The sequence below is a fragment of the Mirounga angustirostris genome, unplaced genomic scaffold, assembly GCF_029215605.1.
Source record: "Mirounga angustirostris isolate CCGP_5_RB_7025 unplaced genomic scaffold, mMirAng1.0.hap1 SCAF_15, whole genome shotgun sequence".
Classification (NCBI taxonomy): domain Eukaryota; kingdom Metazoa; phylum Chordata; class Mammalia; order Carnivora; family Phocidae; genus Mirounga; species Mirounga angustirostris.
The window spans coordinates 5,202,062-5,226,728 of NW_026991723.1; positions in this window are offsets into that span (position 1 = coordinate 5,202,062).

A 24,667-nucleotide genomic window follows, 5' to 3' on the forward strand; every position below is an offset into this window, starting at 1 on the left:
AGTTCATGGGAAGTGGGAAAAGCCTGAATAGCATGGGTTCAATTAAGACAAATGGTGCTTTCTCTGCATTTCCTCTGATCCAAGAGATCAGAGCCCCAGCAAATGTTCCAAAAGGAGAGACCTCGTCCCTATGGGAACAACATCCAGTTTCTGTACAAGCCAATGAATGGCCCACCATTTTCCCAGCCCAGCGCCATATTTTCAGCCCTGATTTTTCTGATTATCTGAACACTTTGACACTATCAGATACTCTCTTCTCCCTGGTGTTTAAAGATCCCTCTCCCTGGCTTCTCTCTTTCCCCTGACTCATGAGGTCAATGCCCCAGATGACATAAACCGAAGAAAATCAAGATATAATTGCAATACCACTCTTAATATTTACATTTTTAAAATGTGTTTTTAATTTTAAAGGTGATTTCTTTCCTCTTATCTCTCCCTGGATTAAAAGAGCTGACTTTTCATTTTCTTATGTGCAATTGATATGTTAGCTTGATTTTGCCCCTATGTTTATTAATCGTTTATATCTACTTAATTCCAAAGAGACCTATGGTGGTTTTACAATAAGAGGCATAAATATGACAAAGCCAATTAAAAATGATTGAAGTAAAAAAATAAATAAAAATAAGAAATAAAAGTGATTGAAGTAATAAAAGTCTATTAATAAAAAAAGAGAAGGTGTAAGTATAATTGATATGTTAAGAAAGGAGAGAAAATGGAATCATACTAAATGTTTAAGCCACACAATGCAGAAAAAAGAGTGGAAAACAAAACCAGGAACATAGAAACAAGGACAGCAAATAGAAAATAGTAGCAAATATGGCAGATATTAATCCAACTATATCAATAATTAAAAGGCACAGACTGTCGGTAGATCAAAAAACAAGGCCCAATTTTATGTTGTCTAGAAGGAACCCACTTTAAATATAAAGACACATATAGATTAAAAGTAGAGAGATTAAGATAAATATACCATGCTAACCCTAATCAAAGGAAAGCAGAAGTAGCTCTATTCATTTCAGATAGAGCACTTCAGACCAAAGAAATTTATCAGGGATAAAGAAAAGCACTGGGGCCCCTGGCTGGTTCAGTCAGTAGAGCACGTGACTCTTAATCTCAGGGTCACGAGTTCCAGTCCCATGTTGGGTGTAGAGATTATAAATAAATAAACTTAAAATACATAAAAGCATTACATAATGATAAAGTATGTTTTACAGCATTTAAATATGTGAGGCAAAAACTGATAAAACTACAAGGAGAATAAGATAAATCAGTGGACTTATTACAGTTGGAGACATCAACACTTGTCAGTTAGAATTGGGTATGTCAGCAGGCAGAAAATCAGTAAGGACATAGTTGAACTCAGCAGCATCATCCACCAACCAGACATAATGGACACCTATAGACCACTTCATCCAACACCAGCAGAACACACATCCTTCTCAAGCTCACTTGGAACAGTCACCAGGATAGACCACATTATGGACCATAAAACACACCTTAACAAATTTAAAAAAAAATGGAAATCATGCAATGTGTGTTCTCAGACCATAATGAAATTAGAGTAGAAATCAATAGCAGAAAGATAGCTGGAAAATCCCAACATACATGAAGATTCAACAACACACTTCTAAATAATGCATGGGTCAAAGAAGACAGCTCATGAGAAATTTTTTTTAAATTTTCAAAGAAGTAAAAATGAAACCATAACTTATCAAAGTCTACAAGGTACTAAAAGCAGTGCTCCAGAGGAAATGTATAGCATTCAATGAGTGTTCCAGAAGAGAAGAAAGATCTAAGATCTAAAAATCTACATCTAGATAGGTCTATATTTAGACCTAATATCTAAAAATCAATAATCTAAGTTTTCACTTTAATCCACTAGAAAAACAAGAGTAAATTAAACCCAAAGTAGGGAGGTGTAAAGGAACAATAAAAATTAGAGAGAAATCAATGAAATTAAAGCAAGAAATCAACAGACAAAATCAACAAAACCAAAAGATGATTCTTTGAAAAGATCAATAACAACGCACAAGCCTCCAGCCAGGCTAACTAAGAAAAAGTGATATAGTCGAAATTCTATAAAGAAGACGTTCATGAATAAGTCTATAAATTCAGAATCTCCACCATTAACTCTATCAAAATATTGTAAATACTAAGAATTATGCATTTTCATTCCATTTTACTTTATTTTAATAAATGATGGTTTATTATTAAAAAAAAAACAAACATTTTACCAGAAGCTTAGATTATATTGTAAATAGTACATTTAAGAATAAAATTCCTTCTAAAAGAAAAAAATCCTGTGGGATACTATCTCTCTTTCTCTAGTATAGGGTCATAAACATCTTTATTTTTTTTTTTAGAAAACATAAAGTTTTTGGTGTTTCCTCAGTGACATCAAATTGTGTTCATGTCTCTCCTGATTGTCTAACTTCATGTGAATAAACCTGTTGTGTTTTCATCATTTATCTTAGATTCCGTGTCCCATTTTTCAATGAGCTGTCTCTAGAGGAATTTTTGAGGTTGTGAACCTCACGTTTTATGAAGGAAAGTGATTTTAGAAAGCACAGTATTTTATAGCATGATAATTCATCATGCATTAGAAACTGGATTTAATCACAACTAAATTTTCACCCAGAAAGTAATTAGTACTTTGTGAACTCTCCCTTAAACTATATGTCACTAACTTCCTAGTTTGGGCAGGATTCTTGAATGAGTGATTTATGGTTTGTTCCGTTTGCCAAGTTAAGTGTATTTTATTGTTTTCTTTGTCTTTGAATGGTGGGCAGGGATATTTATCACTCTTACACACACAAAATATAAAGTTGGGTTTTCTTTTCTTTTGCTTTCTGCATCGCTCCCTCTAGCTTTCATTTCCCTAGGCTTTGCTTCTCTTTGCATGAAAACATATGGTTTCAGATGTTGATATTCTCCTGATCTTCTTCATTATGTCTTGATTTAGCTTCTGGGCCTTGGGAGTTTTGTGTGCTGTGCGTATCTGTTAAATTCCTTATAACGACTAATATGCAATCTGCTTTGATAAGTAACTTTTGGGATTGATTTTTTAAGTTAAGAAATGCTGTCAAATGGTTATCTTTGTCTTCTGGATCCCCAGTAAATCTCATGATTCTTTAAATACAGGGGCATAAGAATCAAACAGGGTGTGTGCTTTACTCGTAGACTCCTGGATGCTGTCCCCTGGAGACAGTCTTTGGGCAGGCTGGAGTGGAGGCCATGGACTCTTCCCTGGAACTGCCTGGTATTTAGATTTCACAGAAGAGAAACCATGGTAGAGCCTCTTGCAGGTCTGTCATCTCTTATGGAATGGGCTCACCCTTTCCTGCTGGATAATAAGGGGCAGTGTCCTTTTGAGGCTCTTCTGCAACTTGGCCAATAAAGCACCTCCAACCACATTTGGTTGAGCCCTGGGAGAGAGGCTCAACACGCAGCGTGGGGCTCTGTGTGCCCTGACCCATCAGCCTGTCTCATAGTGTGGCCACACTCACCAAGCCTTGCCCAGAGGTCTCTGCTTGCTTTCCTGGCTCTTTCTCACTGAACCTGGGCTTGGCTTTCCCCTAGTTAATTGCTTAGCCAAACATGAACTAAGTGCGGCCAATGTTTAGCGTCCGTCTGTATGATTTGTAAGCTCTTGGTTTCCTCTAAGTTTCTAAAAACGTAGATGAAAAGTCTGGCTATGTCTTGTGTCCTCTGCATAGAGTTGTCATTCATGCAAGGGGTCTCTCTAATAACCATCTGGCTGTTCACTGTCAGCACGCATCCCTCAGCAGCTGTTAAGTAGGAGACGGCTTGTGCACAAGCCACAGCAAAGCCCATTCGTCCTAAGGGAAGAGGCATTAGGAACAGGAGGAATTTGGTTAAGTTGATGAAAGATGGACTCCATTATGTTGCCCATCTGTGTCACAGACCTCGCTGCCATTCTTCTGGGCTCATCTATTGATTTGCAGACATTAATATGGTTTGACAACTGCCTAGCATCTGAAATAAATCAGTACCTCATTTTTTTTTTTTTACCTAAATGTTGTTGCGAACATATTTGTACATTTATCATGCATTTAAAAGGTGACCATTTTCACTAAACGTCTGCTTGGAAAACATGGAATCGATGATTGTAAAAATAAAATAACTCTTGTAGCTTCAATAAACTCTATTGGTGGAAGCTCACTGATGACTTACTCCCCACAACAGGTCCTATAACCATGCAGGGGCGCAGGGGAGAGACGAGCTGCCAAAGCACAGTGACAATCCACAGCAATCCGGGCACCTCTTTCCAAGCCATGTGATGACCCAAATATTCGCAGCCGAGATGGAACTGTCAGAAAGGACACCCCGAAGAGCAGTCCCTCACTTCTGAAGAAGTAGTTTCCACGAGAGGACCCTCTTTACAAGCTTGTCTGGGACAAGAGAAAAACTAGATAGAATTTGTTCAACTTTGATACATGTCCGGATCACAATTTGCATTGGTTAAATTTCTTAAGCACCTACAGTATTAAAGCATCAATCTGCTAAGATAAGCCAGATTTTAGGCGCTTATCTTGGTGGTTGTGAGTTTCCCACCTGCAGGTAGAGGATTTCAGGTAAAATGCCACATTGAGCACTTCCTGTGAATCCCTCAGTCCTCCCTATCTCAGATCCCATGCTACTTTGTGGCCCCACACACGCTGCCATCTTCTCAGCCTGACCTCTGGTCCCTCCTCATCCAGACTGCCCGTGTCCTACTAACTGGATTCCTCCCCTCCACTGAACTCCGTTTTATTTTCTCCACACCCAAAATTTGGTCTGGATGTCAAAACTGAAGATGCCACATGCATCCACCACGAGGAAACGAAATGTCTGTCATCATCATAAGGATGCTTTCTTGAGAGGGAAATCGGCTCCCAGGCAGGAAAGAGAATTGCTTGAGCAAGCCAGGAGAGAAGACCGGCCTGCGGTTGTGAGGGTGATTAGGGTCTGCAGCTTGGGTGCGGATGTTCAGGTGTATTTAAACTTCCCGTGGGCTCAAAGGAGGTTGCACCGGGGCTTTCTTATCAGCTTGTCCAGATGGCGACAGAATGGGAACCAGGCCAGTGAGACCTAAGAGTTATCAGCAGTCAAACATCAAAAACCGAAGTCAGACTTTTTATTACATATTTTTCTAGTTTCTTGAGGGGAAATTTAGGTGGTCAATTTGAGACCTTTCTTTTTTCCTAATATTAGCACTTATGTGTGTAGGTTTTTCTCTCAGACCTGCAAAAGCTGTACCCCCCAAACGACGACAGGTCATGTTTTTTACTTGCGTTCAGTTCAAGATCTTTTCCAAATTCTCTTGTGAAATTTTTTGAATGGTCATTCAGAAGTGAGTTCTTTAATTTCCCCATGTTTAGATTTACCAGCTTTCTTTTTGTTGTCAATTTCTAATTCTGTTGCAGTCAGAGAACATCCTGTCTTTTGATCCTCTGTTTTTCCTCTTGCCACCACCCTTTGTGATAAACTTAGTTCACTGTAGCATTTAAGACTATGTTGATCCTTAAATATTTTTGAGTTATTTTTTTAAGTGGTTGCTGTAAGGATTACAATATTTCCTAATTTTCACAACCTAGGTCAGATTAACAAGAACTTAATTCTGACAAAATATAGAAAATTTTCTCTATTATAGATGCATTTGCAAACCTACCTCTGTGCTTTCATCATCATATATGTTCAACTTTTGTGTAAGTCCAATGATACAGTGTTATAATTACCACTTGCACAATTTTGTGCTTTTTAACATAGTTAAGAGAAGAAATAAGAAAAAAATCACTTACAGAATATTTATATTAACCCACACATTTACCGTTTTCATAGCTCTTTATTTCTTCCTATAGCTTCAAGTTGCCATCTGATGTAAATTTTTTCCCAGACAAAAAGCCTTCTTTTAATATTTCCGGTATGTCCATTCTGCTAGTGATACATTCTTTCACTCCGTTTATCTGGAAATGTCTCTATTTCACTTTTGGTTATGAAGGATCTTTTTTCTGGAAATGGAATTCTTGGTGGACTGCCCCACTTGTCCCCCAGCACTTTGGATATGCCTTTCCAGTATTTTCCGCCTTACATTGTGTCTGGTTAGACATCAGCCATGGATCCCATCGATGCTTCCCTGTGTGTGATGAGTCATTTCTTTTCTTTTCTTTCTTTCTTTCTTTCTTTCTTTCTTTCTTTCTTTCTTTCTTTCTTTCTTTCTTTCTTTCTTCCTTCCTTCCTTCCTTCCTTCCTTCCTTCCTTCCTTCCTTCCTTCCTTCCTTCCTTCCTTCCTTCCTTTCTTCCATGATTTTCTCTTTACCTTTGACTGGATCTTTGACTATGATGTGTCTAGGTGTGGATCTCTGTATTTTCTTTGGGATTTGTTGAGCTGCTTGGTACATTGTTGGCTATTCATTCTTGAAATATGTTTTCTGCTTTTTTTCTCTCTGCTCTCCTTTGAGACTTCTATTACAGGTCGGTGCACTCAGTGGTTTCCCACGGGTTTCTCCTGTTTAGATTTTTTTTGTCATTTTCCTATGTTCTGCAGATAAGGCAATTGCTATTTATCTATATGCTATTCCTTGCTTTTCCTTTTGCCATCTTGATTTGATGTTGAACCCCTTAGGTGATTTTTTTCATTTCTGTTATTATCCTTATCCAACTGCAGAAATTCCTTAGATCATTTCTGTAAAAAATAAATTCTATCCCTTTTAGAATCTCTATTGGTTTATTCAAATAGAGATTATTTTCACACTATAGTTCCTTAAACCCGGTTTTCTTTACTTGTTTGAACATACTTGTCATAGCTGCTTTGAAGTCTCTCCTAAGTATAACATCTGGGAATATATGAACTGATGTGTTCCTTTCATTCTGAGCACGGGCCACGGCTCCCTCTTTCTTTTCACATCTCCTAATCTTGGTTAAAAACTGAACACTTTACATAACATATCAAATATAGATTCCGACTTTCCCCTTAGGTTGCTGTTACTATCAGTTTTGTTCACTTGCTTGTTTCTCTGTTTATTATCCTGTCTTGACAGACTGTGAGTTCTGTGGTGTGCAGAAGCTGATGTCTCTGCTCAAAAAAATGTTATATTCTTAATTTATAATTCTGACTTCCTAGGGACTACCCCTGTGTCTGCATTGCTCAGGAATAGACCAAGGCTCGAACAGAGGTTGTGCTCAAACACCTCAAGCTCGTGATGCGTTTGTTCTCTGCCCGTGTAGCTAGGTGTGGGTGGAGGAGCAAGTTCAAAGTTCAGGCCATTTTCAAGTCTTGCTTATACTTTCTGCTGGGCTCGTTCCCCTCCTTCATGAGCCTGAACACAGCCTTGGGATCTGCCGTATTTGTGGTTAACTGGGGCCCTTTCTTTCTGCCAGTGAGCCCTGTTTACCATGACAGAGAAGCTGGCAGTTGTCACGGCCCGCCACGGCATGCCAGCATGTCTGCACCCCCTGAGCCCCAGGCTAGAGCACCAGCGAGTCCTCTGTTCTTACCCAAGATGTAGCACTTTTCCAAGAATGAACAGTTCTCCCATTGTTTCAAGACTTTGGTTGATTTCCCAGCTGTCTGAAGGAATCGCTTTGTTACTTTTGCTCATTTATAGCTGCTTTTGTGGGAAGGGAGCGGCAGACCTTCGTCCTCTGTTAGAAGTGGAAGGTCTGACATCGTTCAATTTTACAAGTGAGAAAGAAGTTCCAAAATGAAGTCATTTCAGAAACATAATTTACAATTGGTTTAGGCATGTTTCTTTCCTGTAGGAGTTCCCGTAGCCTTTCACATGAGAACCAATTTCCCAATTTGTTTGATTGTGAATTTGTTGTATTTCATCACAGCCTTTGGCAATATCCTTTTGTATAGCACCCTTTGAGCAACATTGTTTCATTTTAACTTCTACTGGCAGATAAGAAATCTACAAGAAAAGAGAGACATAGTATAGATCCTAAGGAAATGCTGAGGAGATCTCATTGCCAGGTCAAGAACAAAATGAACCGAGGGAGAGCAGAGCATGTACTTACTTCAAAATTAATTGATGTATTTTGGAATTAAGCAGACAAAATAAAATAATGCCCCTTTCTTTGCTATTCTCTACTTTTCAAACTCTAGTAAATTTTAATTGGTCTATCTCAAGTGACATTTTCAATCTCTCTTTTATTTAATTTTCTATTTCTTAGTATCACTGTACTATGTTCAGAGTGTAGTCCTTATTCTAGCTACAATACATTAAATCTCATTTCAGAATAAATTGCACTTATTTTTTTTCAGAATAAATTTTAAAATTATAAATTCTATTATAATTGACTCTTTTTGCTAATTTTCTATTCATCTATTTTGAGGGTTACCTGATTTTTATTTCAATGTCATTTTACATTTCCAAGATGTCCAATTGGCTTTTTTCATATTTTGTGGCCCTCAGTTGAAGAAGACTTCAAGAGAAGTCTTGTGATTTCCTCATTAGCTTGATTGGTGAAATTGAGGAAGGGAATTAGTTTCATTTATGAGTTAATATATATGTATCATGGATGCAAAGTGATCTATGAAATGAAGAAACAGAAATTCTCATCCAGGAAGATCATGAGGTCTTACATCATCTGGAAAATTCATGACTTTGGAGGAAAGTTTTGGGATTCCACAGAGCATAGAATTGAGCATTTCATTAAATTTTATGTAACTCTTAATAGGGGAGACCCCTCTAATAGTTCTCTTGTATCGTAATTTTAATTATTATGCCATTTTTTGCTTCTCATATGGGCATGGAATCACCATGGGGAAACAAACACTAGGAATTCACAAAAATGCCAGTCTTGACAGAATAATATCTTAGTGCTAGACCTGAAAATAAAAGCCATTCTATTGGTTTCGAACAATGTAAGAGTCACATCAAGTCTCCTTTTACTCAACCCTGAGGCTCACAAGGCTGCAAGTGAGGCCTTGTGCATCGTCTACAGCAATGTGATTTCTTGCTGGACAGTTGAGGACTCCGCCTTGTCAAGCTGCTGCGCCTGTAAAGCAATCAGGCTTCAAATTCACACCGGTAAGCTTTAAATCCACATCTCCAGCAAGATGGACCTCTCAGACTCCAAAGAGGACAGTCTCTGACCATGTGACTTGGTGTCAAAACCTGCCAAGCCTATCTTGATTTCAAAAATAAACCTTTCTAAACCGACCAGCATGTCAGTCTTTTGACAGAAATTATAATTTATGTCAGTATTGAGAAATGTACCCCCCTGAGGATCCATTGTCAAAGTCACATAGGGAAAGGATTAAAGCAGTCACCCCCTTCCCCTGTAGGCAGGTGTGGTCTCACGTGGACCAGTAAAATGAGAGCTCTGTAATGATATTGTATTCGGTATGCATACATGTTTTTGTTTTTCCAAATGAAATCAAGATGTTAATTCTTTAGGCATTGTCCTTGAAAAAGAATTTTTAATGTAGAAATTTCCAGGCTTATCTGTTGACTTTGTTCATTACCAATTTTGAAAGTAATGATTTCATTCATTAAATTTAAGCTGACTTGCAGAAAGCAGAACACTGAGGCTCACTTGCTCGTATTTTAGGTTTTAGTTTCACTGAGTGCAGACATTTACTGAAAAACTTCCATGGATAGGTAAGAGTTTCTATTTTATTTCTGTCTTGACCTTGTGTGATGGGAAAGCCAAAACCAAAAACCAAAAAAGCAAAGGCCAAATGTTTTGTAAATCTGAAAGGTGGTTTTTTGTTTTTTCTTCTCTTTTTTGTTGCTGTTGCTGTTGGTAGTGGTGGTGGTCCTGTGGTCTTCCGGTCTATTTGTTCAAATATAAACAATCTCCAGTTTTACTTTATAAAGTTACTATTCACCTTATTAAACTCTTATCCTTGAATTGCTTTTAGTAATCACCCAGTAGCTGACCATTAATTATATTCTTCGCTTACTTTAACTGAGGAGGCAAGCTCCATGCAACCAGCAGGCTTCTCAAACCTTTTCCTATGATGCTAAAAACTTTGATGTTCCCCACAACTCTAAGCAACTCTAAATGCAATGTGCATCCCCAGAATGCTAAAAAGAAAAGAGAAAGATAAGCTGGTAAAATTCAAATAAATTTGTAGGTTAGTTAGTACATCATACCCATGCATCATACCCATGCTAATCTCTTCATTTTGGTTTTGGAAAATGCTGGTTAGCTAAGATAACATGGGGGAAGCTGGGCAAAAGGCAGATTGGAACTTCACTATCTTGACAACTTTCCAGCAAGTCTAAAAGTATCCAAAATAAAAAGCTATTAAAAACAAATTCTGTCAGCCATTTCTCTACTTCCAAACCCTAGTGCCAAGGCCATGATATTTCTTCTCACTTCTCTGTTGTTTTTCCTTTTATAATGAAAACTTCATAGAAAGCATTTGTCCTCTGGATATAACAACCATTAACATTTTGCCATAATGGTCTTTTCTAATTCTTGTCTTTGAAGAAATATTTTAAAGGAAATTACAGACATGAACACAATACGGAAGGGGAAAAACAAAGTTGGAGGACTGACACTACCTGATTTAAAGACTTACTACGAAGGTACACTACTCAGGGCAGTGTGGTATTGACGTAAAAATAGATCCATAAAACAGAACAAAGAGCACAGAAATAGACCCACATAAATACACTCAACTAATGACATAGTGGGTTCATAGCATAGTGGGTTCATAGTAGGTTCATGGATTGTGGCAAATGTACCGCTCTGGGGCAGGACGTCATAGCAGGGGAGGGTGTGCATTTACAGGGTTGGGGTGTATGGTAATTCTCTGTACTTTCTGTTCCATTTTGCTGTGAACCTGAAACTGCTCTAGAAAGTGTATTTTTAAAATTATACATTTTTCCTTTATTTAATGAGAATGAGCACAAAAGAAAACATAGCAAATGACAATGAGCTATAATAATATGTTCTAATTAAGATGGTTTAAACATATGCTAATGTCATTAAAATTATTATAATGAACATATTTTAAATAAAATTATTAGACAAAGAAGAAAACAGTAGGTGACATGTAGCCAGAAACGAATCATTGAGAAAATAAGGTACTAAGACAAATGGTTGTGACTCATTTTACCTGATGGGATTTTATACCCTCAGACACCCTCTTCCAGGTCCTAGAGTCACACACATGGCAGGTTGGAACCCAAGGGTCAGCCTTCAGCACAGTAATGGGCATCTGTGGAATCAGCTGCCTACAGACTTTACCTCTGAAGCAACCACAGGAATTGGTTTCATGGATTTAAGAGCCCCTGAAATAGCTTGTCTCATGTATAACCTGAGCATGAAAATACTAATTAGCAAGAACACAGATTACCTGGGAGAGATCGACTTTCTATGTGTGGAGAACTGCCTTGGGAACCATGTCTCCATTTGTAGGGTCGCTGAAAACTTCCATAGACAACTTACTGATTTCTCATTGGAATTCACTCCTGTCACTGATGGGATGTGAGACTCAGATCCAGGATGTGTGCAAGTTCACACAGATACAGATTTGCACCAGGCTGTGAGACCCTAGCCCCGTCCACTATTTTCCCACAAGAAGAAGCTCAGTCCTTTGGGTCCTTCCGCTCGTCTCTGCTTCCCCAGACCCTACTTTGTCCTTGATCCACTGTCAGGCTAGGCTCAGTGCAGTGGGAAAGTATGGCCTTTCCTGCTCCAGGAGCCCAGAAGCTCCCAGGCTTTAAGACACTGAGCTCACTGTCGCTCAGGCCACAGTGACCACGGGGTGCAGAAGTCAGTCAGGGTTCTCATACCACGTACAATCACATTCTGCAGTAGAGGGGTTAGGACTTCAACCCAGGAATTTTAGGAGATGCAATTCAACCCATAACACCTGAGGACCATTCCACTGATGGAAGCCTTGGGATCACACAAATTCTATTACCTTTCTGCTTGACTCTCAAGCCTTAACAGACTCTGGTTTCTTCATATATCATTCTGGAAAAGCCTCTTTATCCAGTCCATGTGATTTTGGCAGAGAAGAGAGAATGTCAAGAGATAAAAAAATAGGGGCGACTGGGTGGCTCAGTCGTTGGGCGTCTGCCTTTGGCTCAGGTCGTGATCCCGGGGTCCTGGGATCGAGCCCCACATCGGGCTCCCTGCTCCACGGGAAGCCTGCTTCTCCCTCTCCCACTCCCCCTGCTTGTGTTCCCTCTCTCGCTGTGTCTCTCTCTGTCAAATAAATAAATAAAATCTTTAAAAAAAAAAAGATAAAAAATAAACATCGAGGCAGGTTATTAAGAAATTGACTTTACAGGGGATGATAGCCATCTTTCTCTGCTGGGTCTTTCTGTGGCCCATGGTAGAGGCTAGGCCATGGTGTAGGTACAGGCTAATTCACAAGACATAAGGTTTAGGCTATGTTGTGTTGGATTGATAACAAACACTACCATAATCTTAGTAGCTTAACATAAGAAAGTCCATTTTTTTGGTCCCGCAGAGTTCATTGTGATTCTGAGCAAATCTCCAGGGCAACCAGTCTCCCTGTGGCAGCTCAGCATTGCCAGGGGCTTCTCAAGACACCTTCATTTCACACAAAACATCAGATTTCCTCTAACAGAAGAATAACACAGGGAGCTTCTCCAGCTTTTCAATGCTTTGGTCCACTTCTGGTCATAACCTGTTGTGGTTCAGGAGAGTCAATCCATCTGCCTGGTTCTGGGGAGCACAGTCTTTTATGTTTCAGGAAGAGGAAGAGAATTGGAAATACTTAGGAGCCTAGAAATATCATAACATCGCTGAAACATTCTTCATGCAGTTGTGAACTACTTTCTTAAAACTCAATCCAGCTTTTTGGGTCCATCACAGAAAATAATACCCACCTTCACCCGATAATTATACGTGTGTGCAAACATGTGCTGTCCCTTTGGGAAAATGTATAAAATACAGAAAAGGGCAACATGGGCCAAATACCGCTATTTCCGCCATTTACCATTAACATTCTGTCGTATTTGCGGCCAGTCTTTGAAAATAAAAACAAAACATTAGAGAGGGAGCTTGAGTTTCCATTTCAAGCTCCTGTACCCCATGATCATTTGCTTCCCGTCTTTGTGAATCATTGCTAACAGAATACGACCCTGCATAGTCTCTACTAGATTTAAAAAAATTCTTTAATGCCCTATTTCCCTACAGCTACTGCCTCATTTCCCTACTTGATTCTTGGTGAAAATCTTGAAAGAATTTCCAGCACTTGCCACTCCACTCCCCTACCTGACATTCTCCCTGCAACCCCCTCTACTGGGTTCCCTGCCACAGATGACCAGTCTCATCTTTCCACATCTCCACAGCATTGTGTCATAGTAGACCACTCCCTTGAAATTCTTTCTCCTCCTGGCTTAAGTGATGTCCCAAACATCTGGCTGTCCTTTTTGTTGCCTGGACATTTATCTCCACCTCCTTTGATGGCTCCTCTTCTTTTGTCCAACTTGCTTAATGGTTAGCTGTTGGAGAAGAAGGTCTGGGTCCTAGACCCCTTTAGAAAATTTCTAAATTTTCACTATTGTCTGGTGCTCTTGTCCACCACTACATTTCAGTTATCACTGGTGTGCCGATGATTCTCCCCTCCTTCTCTCTCTTGTTACCTTGACTGCGACATCCAACTCATACACCTATCTACACGGCGATATCTAGTAAACATCTCAGACTTAACATAGCCTAAGAATTCCTAACTTCCATGTCTCAAAACCCAGTTCTCCTGCCATGTCCCCAGTAGAGCAGGACACACCCCTTCACCCAAGCCAGAAACCAGGAGTTTTTCTTAATTTTTCTCTTTTCAGTGCTTTGGTCCAGAAGTGACAGAGGTCACTTCCAGTCATAACCTGTTGGCCTGAATTGTTCAGGAGAGTCGATCCATCTGTCTGGTTCTGGGAGGCACAGTCCCATCCTCTCTTAATTCAATTTATCTGGCATTTTTCCAAATACCACACCCATCCACCTCTCTCCCTATTCAGCCCTGTCCCTCAGGTTCAACCACTCAACCTGCAACGTGGACTTTGTAATAACCTGCTAACCACTGCCTTTGTTTTCCTTCCTTCCTTCCTTCCTCCCTCCCTTCTTTCCTTCCTTCCTTCCTACCTTTCTTAAAAATTTTTATTTCTTAGAGAGAAAGAGAGCACGAGCTGGGGGTAGGGGCTAAGGGAGAGAGAGAAGCAGACTTCCTGCTGAGCAGGTTTGATCCCAGGACCAGGAGATCATGACCTAAGCCAAAGGCAGATGCTGAACCAACGGAGCCACCCAGGCACCCCACTGCCATTCAAAGTTGTTCTTCAAGCAGCAACCAGAGTGAATCTTTAAAACATAAGTTATGTCCTATCATTCCTTTGCTAAATAGGGCCCCATACCTCCTATTGCACTTCAGATGGGAGTTACCTCTCCTTGCTGGCTTGGCCCACAAAGTCACTGTGACCTGGGCTTGGCCTTCCTCTCCCACTTTCTCCCTGCTCCTCATGCCCAATCCAGGCCAACCTCCTACTTGAGCTCCTGGTGCTTGCTCCTCCCTCTGCCTGCAGTGCTCCTCCCCTAGGTTTTAATGTGGTTGATGCCCCTTTTCTCAAGCCACCTTCCCAGTAGTTCTTCCTAGGTTCTCAATCTGAAGCAGCCCTGCAGTTTCCCTTGAGCACAGGGTCCTGTGTTATTTCTTCACCATCTGATATTGATCTTTGCTCATGAGTGTCCGTCCATGTCCCCACTCTCACATACAAGCTCCATGTGATCTTTCCTGACTTCAGTGCCCTCTCCCCAAGATCTCATTAAATAATTCTGGAATAAGTGAAATCTTTCCTGCATAAAGAGGCAACCTTATCATGAATTTGATGTGTAACCCTTTGGTATATTTTAATACTTAGATATATGGATTTTTTTTTTTTTAAGTAGGCTCCACACTGGGCTCCAACATGGGGCTTGAACTCACGACCCTGAGGTCAAGACCTAAGCTGAGATCAAGAGTCAGACGCTTAACTGACTGAGCCACCCAGGCACCCTGATATATGGATATTTACAAATCATAAATAATATTATTTTTATGTTATGAATTTACATAAGTTACATAAAAGAACATCTTTTAAAGAATAAGTGTTACATTACTAAAATCTATTTGTGTAGGTATATATATGTCTACACAAACATATATACATATAAATATACATAAAAAACATAAATGCAACTAAATAAATACATATAAAATAAATACATATAAATATACAAAAAATAAATACGTGCACCCCGATGTTTATAGCAGCAATGTCCACAATAACCAAACTGTGGAAAGAGCTAAGATGTACATCGACAGATGAATGGATAAAGATGTGGTCTATATATACAATGGAATATTATGCAGCCATCAAAAGGAATGAGATCTTGCCATTTGCAACGACGTGGATGGAACTGGAGGGTATTATGCTGAGCGAAATAAGTCAAAAAGAGAAAGACATGTATCATATGACCTCACTGATAAGAGGAATTCTTAATCTCAGGAAACAAACTGAGGGTTGCTGGAGTGGGGGAGGTGGGAGGGATGGGATGGCTGGGTGATAGACATTGGGGAGGGTATGTGCTATGGTGAGCGCTGTGAATTGTGTAAGACTGATGAATCACAGACCTGTACCTCTGAAACAAATAATACATTCTATGTTAAAAAAAAAAAAGAAGATAGCAGGAGGGGAAGAATGAAGGGGGGTGGAATCGGAGGGAGAGATGAACCATGAGAGACTATGGACTCTGAGAAACAAACTGAGGGTTCTAGAGGGGAGGGGAGTGGGGGGATGGGTTAGCCTGGTGATGGGTATTAAAGAGGGCACGTTCTGCATGGAGCACTGGGTGTTATATGCAAACAATGAATCATGGAACACTATATCGAAAACTAATGATGTAATGTATGGTGATTAACATAACACAATAAAAAAATAAAATAAGAAAATAAAAAAGAACTGCAAAGAATATATATATACATTTAAACATATATGTAAATATATGTACACACATAAAAATAAATATATACATATGTTTTTTTAAGTGCTATAATGTGCTCTGTTTTATGATTGTGTCCTCATTTAATTCATCCGTTGCTTTGTTAAGGAATGTGTAAGTTGTTGCCAGTTGTTCACTGTTAAATACGAGGCTGCTATGGATATTTTTTTCACATCTCCTTGTGTTCATGCAAGAGTTTCCTTGGGAAATATACTCAGAAAAGGAATTGCTGCATCATAGGAAAACACGGAAATTCACACATCAGTTTTAGAGGAATACTGCCAAAATGATAGGATCTTGTTTATGTGAAGGTGTCCCAAGATGACTGTGAGTTCCTGGAGGGAAGTGGTGATTCACATTTTACTGATGCTAACATCCAGAGGATTAGCCATGGGCTTGGCAGCAGTCAATTGCTCCGTAAAAGTATATGGGATGTGGTTGGATATATGCAAACCAGCGATCAATCAGTCTCAACCAGATGGTTTATACTATCCAGAAGTTAACAGACTGAAGCTTCTACTAGTAGAAGCCATCTGGGAGCCTCTATGTTGCCTCTCTGGTTCTGATTCCTCTCCTACCTCCTTCTAAAGTCTTTTATTTTTGTTCTCTTTTCTAGGCTTAATAAAGGACATGAAGAGAGAAATGCATTTTGTTTTGTTTTGTTTTCTGCCTGCTTACGTTTTAAGTGATTTCCCCTTTTCAACTTCAGGTTATTGAAGTGACTTCTTTGTTGGTATACATTTAGTCATCAAGCAAAATATTTATAGCTCCAGGTAAAAGTCTACTTAAATTCCTGTCTCAGGGACCCACCAAAATATAGTTTATAATGTGAACATTTTAAATGTTAAGAATTCAGTGTGGTTCGGGCGCCTGGGTGGCTCAGTTGGTTAAGAATTCAGTGTGGTTCATTTTCTGATAGCATGATGTGAGATTTTCCCCTACTCCCATGAACCAAAGTTCAAACTTATCGTTTGAGTTCTTATGCATCACTTACCAGAGTCACCGTGATGCTGGCTGAAATATAGAACAGGAAAAAATAGAAAGAATGTTTCCCACAGGAGAGCACTAGACGAAGTCATAATATATTCCTGTTCAACTTAAAAGACAACCACCTCAAGCCAGTATCATCAACCTTGAAAAATAAGGGACACAAATCAATGAGGAAATATGAAGAATTTTCAAATGTTTTTAAACCTTTATTATGCCATTTAAAATATAACTTAATCTTTTGGAATGAAGAAGCAAATGCATTTGTGAATCTTATTTTTAACATGGTAAATGTCAGATGGTTCTTCTCCCTAGGTCTCTGCCTTTCCCATCTGTAAATACACTTTTATCTTCTTTTCCTTCTCTTATCCCCTTTTCCCCCATGTTTGTTTAAATGAGACTGATCATTCACACTTTTCATTTATTAAGTTAGTGAAATGTCACATCTCCTGTATGTCTTCACTCATCCCAGTGCCAAAAAATAATCTTCCCCTCTTCTGTGAGAATAATCGCTATTTAACTTGCAGTGAAACTTGTTCATATAATTCTTTATTTCTTATTAATCTATAAAATTGTTGAAAACACATAAATCGTCCAGTGAGCCAGAGAAGTCAGAAGAAAGCTCAAGAGATAAAGAAAATAAGAGGCTAGTTCCATCTGCTTAGAGATTTTGTATATTTTGTTGTTTTGTTTTGGTTTGTGTTTTCCTTTGTATTTTTTAATGTAGGTGAAATTCATATAACATAAAATTAACCATTTTTAAATTACAACTCAGTGGTATTTAAACTTCCACAATTTTGTACAACCACCACCTGTATCAATTTCTGAAATGTTTTCATCAGCCCAGATGGAAATCCCATACCCATTAAACAGTCACACCCCAATTGCTTTTCCTCTTAGATCCTAGCTACAGCCAATATGCTTTCTGTCTTCATGGATTTAATTATTTTGGATGTTTCACATAAATAGAATCATACAGTATGTAGTCTTTTGTGGCCAGCTTCTTTTACTTAGCATAATGTTTTCAAGGACTTATCTACATAGCATGTATTTGCAAGTATCCATTCTTCATTCTTATTTATGACACGATAGTATCCCATTGATAGTATCCCATTGTACATAGGTATTAAATCTTTAGGTCACTTCAAGCAGTATTGCCATTTCAACAATACTTAATCTTCTAATCCATGAATATGGGATGTCTTTCCATTTATTTAGGTCCTCTTTCATTTCTTTCAACAATCTCTTGGAGTTTTCAGTGTACAAATTTATATCTCCTTGATTATATTTTTCCTTGGGTATTTTATTCCTTTGGGTGTACAAATTTATATCTCCTTGATTATATTTTTCCTTGGGTATTTTATTCCTTTGGGTGCTATTATAAATTGAATAGTTTTTTAAATTTCCTTTTTAAATTGTTCTTTGCCAGCATATAGAAATACAACTAATTTTTGTGTGTTCACCTTATATCCTGTAATTTTGCTGCTTTCAATGTTTAGGTGTAATAGATATTTGGGGATGCTTTAGGATTTTGTATATACATAAGATCACATCATCTGTAAGTAGGGGTAGTTTTACTTCTTCTTTTATAATTTCAATGTCTTTTATTGCTTTTTCTTGCCTGATTGCTAGAAATTCCAATACTATTTTGAAAAGAAGTAGACAAAGTAGACATCCCTGTCTTGTTCCTGACCTTAGAGAAAAAACCTTTAGTCAGACTTTCATCACTGAGTATGATGTTAGCTGTGGGTTTTCATATACAAGCTCTGTTATGTTAATGTAATTTTCTTTAAGTGTTTTTATCATTAAAGGATGTTAGATTTTATCAAATATATTTTCTGCATAAATTCAGGTGGTTATGTGCTCTTTTTTCCTTTATTCTATTAATGTAGTGTAGTTTATTTATTGATTTTCATGTGTTGAGCCATTTTTGCTTTCCTGGGGTAATCCCAGCTAGCCATGGTGTATAACTTTTAAATAATGTTTTCTAAATTTATTTTGCTTGTATTTTATTGAGGATCTTTTGCATTTATATTGACAAAAGATACTGGTCTACAGTTGTCTCATCATGTCTTGGCCTGGCTTTGGTTTTAGAGTAAACCTCATCTCATAGAATAAGTTAGGATATCCTCCCTCCCCTCTAATTTTTGGAAGAGTTTGAAAAAGATTGATGTTAATTCTTCTCTTGTTCTTTGTTCCTATTTTTGTCTTCCACTCTTTTTTTGCCTGTCATGGCTTTAATTGAGCATAACATGATTTCATTTTCTCTCTTAAGCATATCAGTTACAGCTCTTGTTAAAAACATTTTTAGTTGTCCTAGTGTTCACAATATACACTTACAACTAATTCAATTCCAATTTCAAATAATACTGCCCCCACTTCACTAGTACTGCAAATACCTTATAATAACAAAAAAATGTCAAATTTCTCCCTCCCATACCTTGTATTATTGCTGTTATTTATTTCATTTATACAGAGGCATATATTACCATACGCTTTTATGTATACAAAGACATACATAATTAAATGCACTTCCCATTATTATTTTAAACTGTTATCTGTTAAATCGATTAAGGATAAGAAAGATAAAAACTTTTTAATTTAACCTGTAATTGTTCATTCTCCGGTGTTTTTTCTTTCTTCATGTAGCTCTGAGTTTCTGACCCATATGATTTTCTTCTGTCTTAAAAAACTCTAGGTACTGAGATCAACATCCAGTTGACTTCCAGAGAGGAAAACAACTTCCAGAGAACTCGGTCTTACAACCACAAGGAATGATTTGGGCCAACATTTGAATTAATAATAAGCTTAAAATGGCACCTGGATGGCTCAGTTAAGCATCTGCCTTCAGCTCAGGTCATGATCCCAGGGTCCTGGGATTGAGCCCCATGTTGGGCTCCCTGCTCAGTGGGGAGCCTGCTTCTCCCTCTGCCCCCCAACCCCATTCACGTGCGTGTGCACACGTGTTCTCTCTCTCTCTCTCTGTAGCAAAAATAAATAAATAAAATCTTAAAAAAATATAATAAGCTTAAAAGCTACATCTCCCTCAGGTTCTCCAGAAAGGAATGCAGCCCTGCCAACATCTTGATTTCAGCCTGGGAGACTCTAAACTGAGAACTGGATAAGCCATGCTGTGACTCAACTTCTGGCCTACAGAACTATGAGATAATAAACGGGTGTTTGTTCCTGGAAGCCTCTAAGTGTGTGGTTAGATGCCCTGGTGGCAACAGAAAATTGGGCACCATTCATATTGTAGGCAAAGACAAGTTCATCATAATTGAGCGGAGCTTGCTAAGACTTTAACACCTTTCACAGTTTTTTGAACTATGGTAATTAAGGCACGGCAAACAAAGTCCCTTTCCAAGTTTTATCTTTCATTATGCTCTTTTATATTCCCAAAGTAACTGATACTTTTCTCTATGTCTGATATCAGGGTGACTGCGAGATCAGAATTCGTTTGATGGTAATACCAACATGTTACAAACACAAAATGTTTATTGTTGTTATTTTCAAATGGATCAATCAATAAAAAAATTTTAAGATTCTCAATTTCAGGTTCCGATATGGTAAAAATTGATAGAATCCACACAAACAAAAGTTCCTTGGGATCCTTAAAAGGCATTAAGAATGTGAAGGAACCTGGGGACGAAAAGAAAAAAAAAATCCCTAGTACCACTGCTTTAAGATAAAATGGCTCTTCTTCTTTAAAAACAGAAGCTTGCATATAGGTACAATTCACTGTTTCTCCTAAGATAGTATCAACCACTTATGTTAATTATCTATTTTAACCAAAGTCACCAACTTCTATTTTACAGAGGAAGCTGGAGAGTGGAAAACTGTAACTTGTACATCACATAGCACCATTTTAAAAGAACTGCAAGGAGATTTAGCTCAAACCTACTCATTGAAATTTGATCTTTATTACAGAAACGAAGTGCTTCCAATAGCCCTTCTGGGCCTTGCTGGTCTTTGAGAAAAACTAAATGCCAGTGGTATGGGAGCTTAAAATCTGTGACAGTCTGTATTTTCTGCAGTGTATTCCTTCACAGAATGTTTGTCTTAAAATCAAGGGTCTTTATACCAGGAGAAATTCAATGAGGATTAAAACTGTCTCACTAGATGCTTACTTATAGCAGAAATTTATGTAAGCTGGAAGGTCTAAGATTTATTTCAGAGGTAAATGTTCCACTTCAGGAATAACAAACTTTTCGTACGACACAATTCACATTTGGGAAAAATTAAACACATGTGACCTGATGAGAACAAACAATTTTTTTTTAAACTAGGAAGTTAATTAAATATGACTATGCTATTTCTTGTATTCAGGGACCATGGTTAGTCTTTTAATTCCTCTAGGCTGCTTAAACAATTTGCACGTGGCAGCTTCCATGAGGGCACCCAATGATCCCCACCTCCTGCTAGTTACATCCTTACCTGATTAACTCTGTTGAGTGTTCCCTGGGCTCAGTGACCCACCTCTAACAAAGAGAGTAAGGGAGAAGTGGTGGTGTGGCTTGGAGACTAGATCATAACAGGAGGTATAGCTTGGCTTTCTCTCTCATGTTGCTCTCCTTGGGGAAGCTGGCCGCCATGCCAGGCAGCCAGTGGAGAGGTGAGGAACTGAAGACTGTCGCCCCCAGCTAAAGGAGGGATGTGGGAAGGGGCTCCTCAACCACATTTTCAAATTCCCAAAGCCCTTGACTACATCTTGACTACAACCTCATGAGAGATCCTGAGCCAGAACCAGATTCCTAATCCTCAGGAACTGTGTGAGCCGTTATATATTTGTTGTCTGAAGTGGCTACGTACATTTTGGGGTAATTTATTATGCAGAAATAGCTAATTAATACACACATGGGTGACAAGAGGCACCATGACTGGTGGATAATCTGTCCCTTTTAATATTTTAATTTCCCTACAACACTAAAAAATCTACATTTTTATCCCCTTTTTATTCTTTCATTAATACCTCTAAGAATTGTCAGTGGAAGTGCTGTCCTGCTAAACATCATTTAAACCAATTTCAATGGTGTAATTCTCTCTTGAAGAAACAAGTGTCTTTTATGGGGAGTAGAAAAATGTGATTTCTACTCAGTGAACACGTTACTGAAATGTGTTCCTAACCGGTGATCTGACAAAATAGTTTATCTTTTTTACGAACCAAAATCACTGCACATGAAGAAAATCTGAACACACATTGTCATTTCTAAATGCTTCAACAAGGAAAACAAATACAATTTTTTCCTCTTTTTTTCTCTTTTTGTTTGTTCTTAATTAGGTTTTGTTTGTAGCAACATTTTACAATGCTGAAAAATGTGAAAATGAGGATTTAAAAACAATCAAATAATTCCATATTCCTGGCACACTGCTCATGACACAAAGGGAAGATGCACGTATGTAGAAAAAAAGCTATTTATTTCCTTCTGTTGTTTACACCATAAGTAATAACTAAGTAAGTGGGAACTATTAATTTTAAATGAGAACCCATAAGTCTTGGGCCCCAGCAGAATCCTACAGTTTTTAATTTTTTTTCCCCTGAATGTTTGTTTGGTCTTGACTAAATCTGAAGTAATACCCTAGTTATTTGTTTTCATTTTAATTTTAGCAGTTTTACGATAAAATGAGGAGGTGGCCTTCCTTTAATCCTCTCATTGTATTTAAGATAAATGCACTCACCCACAATCACATCGGGGATTTTACCAGAAAAAAAAATGTTCTTCTGTTCAAATTGGCATTACCTATGCACAGGAGACTCAAGTCCTAAAACCTTTCATTCATATGTATAGAAATCTTTTACCACTTTTTGTTTTAGAAACAAGCTGTAGCAGGATTTAGTGGAAAGAGATTTATTAAACAGGAAGATGAGAATACTAAATCTGAGCAAACAAAAATTATAGAACAATCTCAGTCTGATCCCCTTTTTGTCACTTATTAAATTTGTCACCTTAAATAAGGACAGTTTCTCTGTAAATTACTTTCTTTAATTATTCAAATGACCCCGATTCCTGTCCTATTTTCTTCCAAAAGACTTGTATCAACCCAGGGAAATAGCATCAGATTTGGAAAGTGTTAAACAATATGCGAATTTAAGAATTACTGTATTAATTTATTCAGTCTGAGTAAGAAAGAAGTCCTATAGCTTTGGGGAGAGTATCTCTCTCTCTCTTTTTTTTTTTAAGATTTTATTCATTTATTTGGCAGAGAAAGAGAGTGCGAGCACGCATGCACAAGCAGGGGGAGCTGCAGGCAGAGAGAGAAGCAGACTTCCCGCTGAGCAGGGAGCCGGACGTGGGATTCAATCCCAGAACCCTGGGATCATGAGCTGAGCCAAAAGCAGACGCTTAACTGACTGAGCCACCCAGGCGCCCAGGGGAGAGTATCTCTTAATGTAAATTCTACACAACAATGGAAAAATCTTCTTGTGAATTTCAGTATTTTGATATTATTTTTACTTGGAGTATTAATTTGTCTGAATATTTTATTTTGGCTTGTCTGAATTTATATGTGAAAAAAATTACAATTTATTTTCTTTTTTGAGTGTATATTATGTACCCGGCACTGTCTTCAGTATTTTTCCTAAGTTATTTTACTTAGCACTTATTTACAAATGAAATTAACGAACGCGCTGATACCACAAATTCGTGTCAAAATGCCTCTACAATTTATCCAGGTGCAGCATTTGACTCCCTAACTTATGCCTTTCAATCAATGTGACCTGTTTATTCTTTGCTCTGTGACAATGATTATTTCAGCTTAGTTCCCTGCCTTCATGTGTTGGCCCCTCTTGATCCCCACCACAGTCCCCTTTATCTGTTCAATTCCTACCATTTTTTAATGGATTTTTTTAGTGGCCTTATTTTCTATTGCCCACAAATAATTTCCCGTAACCACTTTATCAGACAGTTCCTCTCTGGGCTCAGCTCTGGATAAGTGTGTTCTTCATGAGGAGGTGCGGTCCATGCTTTTCCAAGCCATGGTCCATGGTCCATGGTCCATGGTCCAAGCCATTCCCCAAATTGCAAAGCAGCACTCCACTCCTTTCTGGGCCTCGGCCCACCTAACTCCTTGGCAGTGGGAACCTAGAGCTAACATGTCTGGAAAAAGAATAAAGAGCCCCAACTTACAAAAAAATCAAGCAGCTTTTCTACTCAGCCTCTCCTCATCTCTATTTTGTCTTGGCCCCCTCGTTCTGTCTCCTTGTTACTTTCTTTATATTTGGGTCCCTCCATGTATCCTTGACCTCCTCAGTGGGTCCATCTACTTACTCTCCCTATGGTCCACCTCACCTGAGCCTCATTCTCTGCTAGCTCTCTTTTGCTCCCCCTAAATTTTTCTTAAATATGAGACTCCAGGTTACAATTAAGATCATTGACACCAGATAAGGCATGATGGAGAATTTCTCCAGATAGTGTCTTTGTTAATGGGTAAAACTCAGCATCTACTAATAATACATTAAGGCAACATCAAATACTTTTCATCATTTAGAAACCCAGTTGGACCTCTGGATTTCTAAACACGGATTTCTTATCCGATTTTTTTTCTCAGTTTCTAAGGCTGAGGAGGACTAGTTACCTCTTTTGGTTACCTCTTCTGTCTTTCAGTGAGACCCCTTGAGCTGACCCAGCCAGAGAGGGAGATTGGCCTGAGGCATACGGGGACATAATTTAAACATCTTGTGTTTTTTGGGCAACCAAAGGAGGATTTGCCCTTAAGT